Genomic DNA, 7,493 nt, shown 5'->3' on the forward strand with positions numbered 1-7,493 from the left:
GATTGTGATGAGAGATATTAATCTCCAACTTGATTGTTATATGAAATATGTCTCTCTTACTTGTTTGGTTATGTGTTCTCATCACCTCGAAGTTTGCATCTAAGGATGAAAAAGTGCTAAGTTGAGCCTTTACTTTATAACCTTGTTGCCTATCATGTGCGCATGTCATATTCATGCTTTCATATGGTATCTCATGCATATTACACTTCAAGATATATATGCGATGCTCGATGGGAAATGGTTTCGGACAGTGTGATGCGGATGATAGCCAAATAAGCTAAGTACAGGTAATAAGAGCTGAAATGGCTAAGAAGTCGATGAGAAATGGTTCGGGGTGGTGTATGGACCTCATGAGACCACCCCCCCCCCCAATGGGTCTGATATTCCCTATTAAGGAACGTGTGTATACCGGTGATAGATGACCCTTGCATTGTATTTGCATAACATATGATAACATTATATTGATTCCGTACTATTTGACTTACTTGAAGGATTAGTTGAATTATTTGATTTGACTATTTACTTGAATACCTTTTGAATTGGGTGAATTACTTATCTTTTACTTATTGGATTACAACTATGGCCTTATGAACTAATAGTCGTAAAGTGTGGAAGTAAGCATTTGGAAGACCAACCCTCGTCACAGTTTTAGTTTAGGGTCGGTCAACGGTGTTGTTGAGTACACATTGTTTTCCTATACTCGCTTTGCACTTGTTGCACCTTTTTGTGTGCAGAGTCTGTCCCTAGTACCGCGGAGCACGAGTTTTCACCGACTAATGAGACAATTATCTAGAGGATTCGGAGTGAGCTGCTGGATGATCCGAGACACCAGGTTCCCTCTCTTTACTTTATTTTGTCTTTTTCATGTTTAGACAGTGTATTCAGATATTATTCCAGACTTTTACTTCTTATTTTAGTAGTCCTTGTACTTGTGATATTAGGTTTTGGGTAGTTGTACTTATTCCGTGTATTTTTTATTTTATTATGAGACTTAGTTATGACTCGAATGGCTTTATTTTATTAATTTCCACATGATTTACTTAATTAATAACTTATGTAGTTTGTTGTTGATGGTTTGCTTATCGGGTGGAGGTAAGTGCCTTCACGACTTGAAATTTGGATTGTGACAATATTCCAAATTATAAATATCGCTAAAGAAATACATTTGCGATGGTTAATCCAACATGCAATACATTAAATTTTTTGTCAAAAAATCTCTAATCCTTTTCCCAAGGTGTAGGAGTTGAATCCATGCTCTTCAAACCTTGTTTCCACCAAAGATACTAAGAAAATCGTCTAAGGGTTGTATTTATAATTCTTCAAAATTTTCAAGTGGAAATTCCAATTATGGACAAAACTCCCCCCCACCCCCACCCCCCAACCACCACACAAGTTTACAGAATTGTTATCATATCACGACTTGAAATTTGGATTGTGACAATATTCCAAATTATAAATATCGCTAAAGAAATACATTTGCGATGGTTAATCCAACATGCAATACATTAAATTTTACTGTCAAACAAATCTCTAATCCTTCAGTCCCCAAGGTGTAGGAGTTGAATCCATGCTCTTCAAACCTTGTTTCCAGTCAAAGATACTAAGAAAATCGTCTAAGGGTTGTATTTATAATTCTTCAAAATTTTCAAGTGGAAATTCCAATTATGGACAAAACTCCCCCCCCCCCCCCCCCCCCAACCACCACACAAGTTTACAGAATTGTTATCGTATCCCAAGCTGTGCATTCGCAAAATGATGTTGGCTCCGCTGTGGTTTGGACCTCCCTTCTACGTGTCCGCTTCCTAAGCTTCACGTTCGTGAAGGTCGTTTTTATTAAAGGTTCATGATCGCGTTTATCCACTTCGCAATTTCAGAGTGCAACTTCTGAGTAGGTTTTAGCATACATATATTTTTTACATTGAGTCAGTATTCAACTTTCAGACTATTATAATCTAAAGGCCTTATTATCAGTTGCTTGAATGTTTTGTTCAGTTCAGACCTTCAGCAAGCTAGTATATAAGGTTCACTCAATGAGTTAATATAACTTGGTTGTCAATCACGTCCACTCCAATTTATGATGTGACATTTTTATTCTTCTTTTGGCCTTTTGCCTTTTGTTTTTCATTTCCCCTCCTCCTACTTTTTGTCATCTAGTTATATTCAGTACTAGAACCTTAATCCAAAGAAAAAATTGAATTGAATGGAAATTATTTTTGTTGGTAGATTGGTTAGCTTTTACCTAAGACCAACAAAATATGAAAAATTGAATTCAATTAACTCAAAATAAACTGAACTGAATTAACCCAATATGATTGAGGAGTTGTCCGGATATACACCCCTTAAACTGTCATTGTGACAAATGATAGGTGTATATAAAAAATAATCATACAGCCGCGACATTTAACAAAATATGAAAAATCAAATTCAATTAACTCAAAATAAACTGAACCGAATTAACCCAGAATGATTGAGGAGTTGTCCGGATATACACCCCTTAAACTGTCATTGTGACAAATGATAGGTGTATATAAAAAATAATCGTACAGCCGCAACATTTCGATCTTAGATTCGACTATGTATATATTTGAAACATAAACTCTTAGCAATATACATGTTGTCGATTTGCGAGTGTAAAAAAGATCTTAAAATGACAGCACAAAGAAAATAGTACGTGCATATAATCTGGGTGAAGTCATATCAAGGGAAACATTTTCTTAAACGTAATTAGTTATAAACATGATTAGTTCCTTTTTTTCATTTGCGCGTTGCACTTGGCGCCACTCAGTTCAAATGATGGATTAGCTGTCGTCTAAGGAATAGTAATCTGGAGTTACAAATTTTATGTATTTGGATTTTACTAAATTAAAAACCTGTCACATAAGTTATAGTTGATGTCGGTAAAAGGGGTTTTGTAACTTTATAAGAGAATGAATTGGGATTGATATATTTATCAAAAATCAATCTCAAATCAAATTAGCAATAGTTTTATTCTAAATAACCAAATACAAAGATTCTTGTATTTCTAATCAAGTTAAAACCAGCGAATTCGTGGATGCATTTCTTCATTTAGTTTTCATCAACCAACCTTTTTATAAAAACAAAACTAAAAATAATTGAGAGAAGCTAGTATATAGTTCGCATATCATCATAGAGACACTGCATTAGTGATAATATGTGAACAAAAGGCTACATATTTCTTTAATTAGTTTTATATAAACACATGATGCAAATAAATTTTTTCAATCGATAATAAAATAACAAAATAATACCTATAGAATTTAAAAGCTACAACGAAGTTGGTTCCGGTTCGTTTCATTTTTTTGGACAAGAACTCGTTAGTGTACATTTCAATCTCAATATGCGATGAATATACATTTTATACTTATCCAATCTTTTTATCTTCTTCTTTTCTTTTTAGTGCGATTTAATAATTTTACTTTTAGTTCCAAGAATGTGCTCAACAAATTCAATTTTAAAGGATTTTCCATTTCCTGTCTGAATCTTAATTCCCTTTGAAAAATCCATGGTAGTTGGTTAGTTGAAACTAGATTGTATAATAAAAGAACAACAACATACCCAGTGAAATCCCACAATACGGGGTCTGGGGAGAGTAAAGTGTACGCAGACCTTATCCCTATCTCGAAAGATAGGGAGGCTGTTTTTGAAGTAGAATAAAAGAACGATATACAATTAAAGATGATCAAATTGGAGAAAAGGGGAGGAGAAGGACAAGTCTAAAATGCAAAAAAAGAGTATACTATTAGTAGATATTGGATTTACCAATAATGTCACTGATGATCAATGAATAAGCATTAATATATTCTTATATAGTGTGGTAGTAAATAAGTATTTGATCCTATTTTTCTATCTTACCGTCCACTCCTAGTCTACTACACGCCCAAACAAAGAAACAAAAGAGACCACTCATACTCTTATAATTTGAATATGATACAACAAAATCTACATTTTACCTAATAAATTGAAGTCGGTTATTTGTTTAATACTGAAACGTGATTATTATGGCAAGATAGGTAAATTATCTATTTTAAAATTGAAAAGAAGAAGAAGAAGAACTTAGAAGTTACAAGAAGCCCATGCTAATAACTAAGGATTAGTAATGGTCCCCCTTCAAAAATTGGTTCCATACCTACCCCAAAAGAAGGTTGATTCTAATGTTAAAGATATGGGATGATAGTCGATCAATCACTAGTCCAATGTTATTGACTTGTATCCATGTCATAAACCTGCTTGTGATATTGTCAGTGTAATTTTTTATTTTAATTTGGTTAGCACTTTTCCTTTGTCAAGTGTTGATTTGATTATTCTAAAGCCTTAATGGGACTAAATGAATTCATTTTTGTAGAATTAAATTGAGGTATGTATCTAGACGTTACAATCAAAATATTTAAAAAAGATACTAGTCAAAGTTCATTTAATTTTTATCTTAAACTAGTGTACTTGCCCGCGCTTCGCGCGATCGAGAAAGAATTTGTTTTACACATATAAGAATCATAGATTTAATGAAAGAAAAATAAAAGATACAAAAAATTTGACGTAATTAATAGAAATATAGATAATCTCCACATTTAGTTTAAAATATTTATTTCTTCCAAGGAAATAAAATTTTACAGATAAATGCACAAAAAGTAAACACATGCTAATAAGCATAACAATTGTAGATTTGCTCAAAAGTAAGCGAAATATATGAAGAAGAAAAAAAACGAGAAAAGGGTATAAAAGCATAACATATTTGTATATCTTAAACCTCTCTGAGAATATTGACTTGATACAAAAAAAAAAAAACAAAAATATTAAAATTTCAAAAAGATTACAAATCGAAAAGTACAAAGTAAAGCAATTTAAGAAAATTAATGATATTTACATGTCGATCAATAAAACATTAAGGAATATTTTTAAAGCCAACCATTTTTTCTTCTTTAATGCACAAAGATATTGAATACATTGTCCATATTATGAACACACATGCTTGTTAGCCGTGAGGCTCTCTCTGAGCACGTCGATCTGAAATTAAAAAAAAAATTACAAAAAGTTTATAGGAATGGATACCTCAATATCTGCAAATATTTTATAGTTATAGACTGTCAATTTTTTTTTTTGCTGATTTAAAATTTAAAAAACAAACTCGCGTGTAGTGGTGCAAGGGGAAGAGATCGGTAGGAATAGAAATCACATGGGAGTTTTAAGAGTTATGGTAGCTTTTGTTTAGTCATTCTTTTATATTGATCCCTTTTCGAATCTTATATAACATTTAGAATTTGTGATTTGGTAGATCCTGCAACAACATATATACACCAACCCATAAATCTGTCAAAAAAAAATTCAATCCAACCCTAATCGCATGTCACCAAATAAAATAAAAAATCATCCCAATTAGAGTTAAAACCAAACATCTAAAAAGAAGAAAAGCAACAATTGGACAATTGAACACTTGAGTTAAAAGGGAAAAAAATACACTCCTCCCGTCTCAAATTATGTGACTAATTTGGCTTTTATGTTGGATTAAATCAACTAAGTATTATAAAATTGAAATATAGATATCTTCTCATGTCATACGGCAAGATGTAGTTTAAAACTAAAATATTGATCCAACTTTACATAATTTAACTCTTCGGAAGCAAAAAATATCACATAAATTGGGATAGAGGAACTATACCTTTTCTAGTTTCTAAGAGTTTTTAGAACAATCTTGTATTCGATTGTGTAATAATCTTCATACCAAATTATTGCTAAAACTCTCGTGAATCTTCTTCTGCAATCAAGACACGAAAGCCAAGACCCGTTAGCTTACCCCAATCAAATAAGTCAGGTTTTACAATCAGAGAGAGCAATAGTTATTATCAATAAAGATGGGAAGAAGATGATGAATGACGAAGAAATACAGAAATTTAAACTGACGAAAATTATAAACCCAGCTATACATAAAATGTATGAATTATGGAGGAAAAATTCTTATAATTAAGTATTATGTTTTCCACATACACACCTAAAGAAAAAAAGATAGTGGAATAACACTTCATAGAGACAAAAACAGTGAGAGTAGCTTTTAGAAAGGAAGAGAAAATGTGGACCTGGGAAATAAGAAACCCGGAAACTGTCAAGCTTCTTGTAACAGTAAATCGGGGGTTCATATGCTGGAAACTTCCAAACTTCCTCCCCATTTAATAATGCAATTATTTCCTCCTCATTTAATCATGTAATTATTTAGCCACTTTTAGATTTTTAAAAAACAGAAAATTAGGAGAAAAATGCAAAAAAATCACAATAAAAATAAAGCAATGAAGGCCATAGAGAGGTGCCACATCACCTTGTCTATTGAATTGACGGAGGATCCTTGTTTGAACAAGATACACATAAAAGAGTTACGGGGAATGAAAAAACAAACAAACAAAAGGAAAACTTGGCATCGAGTCATAGCCAACTCACTTGCCCACTTGAAATTCCTAGTTTAGTTGACTGAATTTAAACTGATACTTTTTGACTGAATTAAACTGATATTTTTGCACAAAAATTTCAAGAATCAAGGTATTTGGCTAAACTAAATTCTTGCTTGTCGCTATCTGAACAGTCAATTCCATCTAGAATCGTGATAAAAAATCAAGTCTTCCAGAAAGAAGCTTATCTGCATTCTCTTTTGCATTCCCTTTTGCATTCCCTTTTTATCTTTTACCCCATTTATAAGTCATGAAGATAGAATACTAACAAATTAAATATACCTTTTTACCAAATCCAAAAGGAATGAAGGATAAAATTTTCTAAGTAAAAGTACTCTTTTCTATTCTTTTATTACTTAATTTATTTGTGTCCTATATTTCTGATGTCCATGCCATTGCCGCGTGCCAAGGAAACCTTACTTCAGACTGGCCACTAGTATAGTTGAAGAAAAATATCAAATACTTGAGGATAATATTTTTTTTTTTTATGTTGAATAACTTTCTCCGGTTAGTGGAGTTTTTTATGGTTAAAAGTAGGGCTGTTCATGGTCCGATTTGACTCGATTTATGGTTAAGACCAAATCAAATCAATTAAGTCGATTTTTTCTAATATTCAAATCAAACCAAACCATTATAATATAAATTTCCGGTTTCGATTTTGTCGGTTTGATTCGGATTTTTAAAATGTATTAATACAAGAATCTTTGAATCAAATGGCAACTAAATATGTCTTTGACCGTGATCCATTCAAATCTAAGAATCTTCTTAATTAATTCATTAACTTTATTTAAGTATAGGCCTATGGCTATAGGTATAGGAATTACAAAAATATAACATCTACTTTTCATGATTCTACTTACCTCCCTACATATAGTCTTTTGATATTACACAGCGCTTCCGGAATTTTTGTTATCTAGACTCATTGTGTTTATGAAGCATTGGGAAGAAAGCACAGGAGTTAAAACGAAAAATGATAAACAGAAAGACAAAGTCATTTACCAAATCTTTTTAAATTCCAATTGTCATTTTCTTCCCTTTAAT

This window comes from Lycium ferocissimum, chromosome 6 (assembly GCF_029784015.1).
Source record: "Lycium ferocissimum isolate CSIRO_LF1 chromosome 6, AGI_CSIRO_Lferr_CH_V1, whole genome shotgun sequence".
Taxonomy (NCBI): Eukaryota; Viridiplantae; Streptophyta; class Magnoliopsida; order Solanales; family Solanaceae; genus Lycium; species Lycium ferocissimum.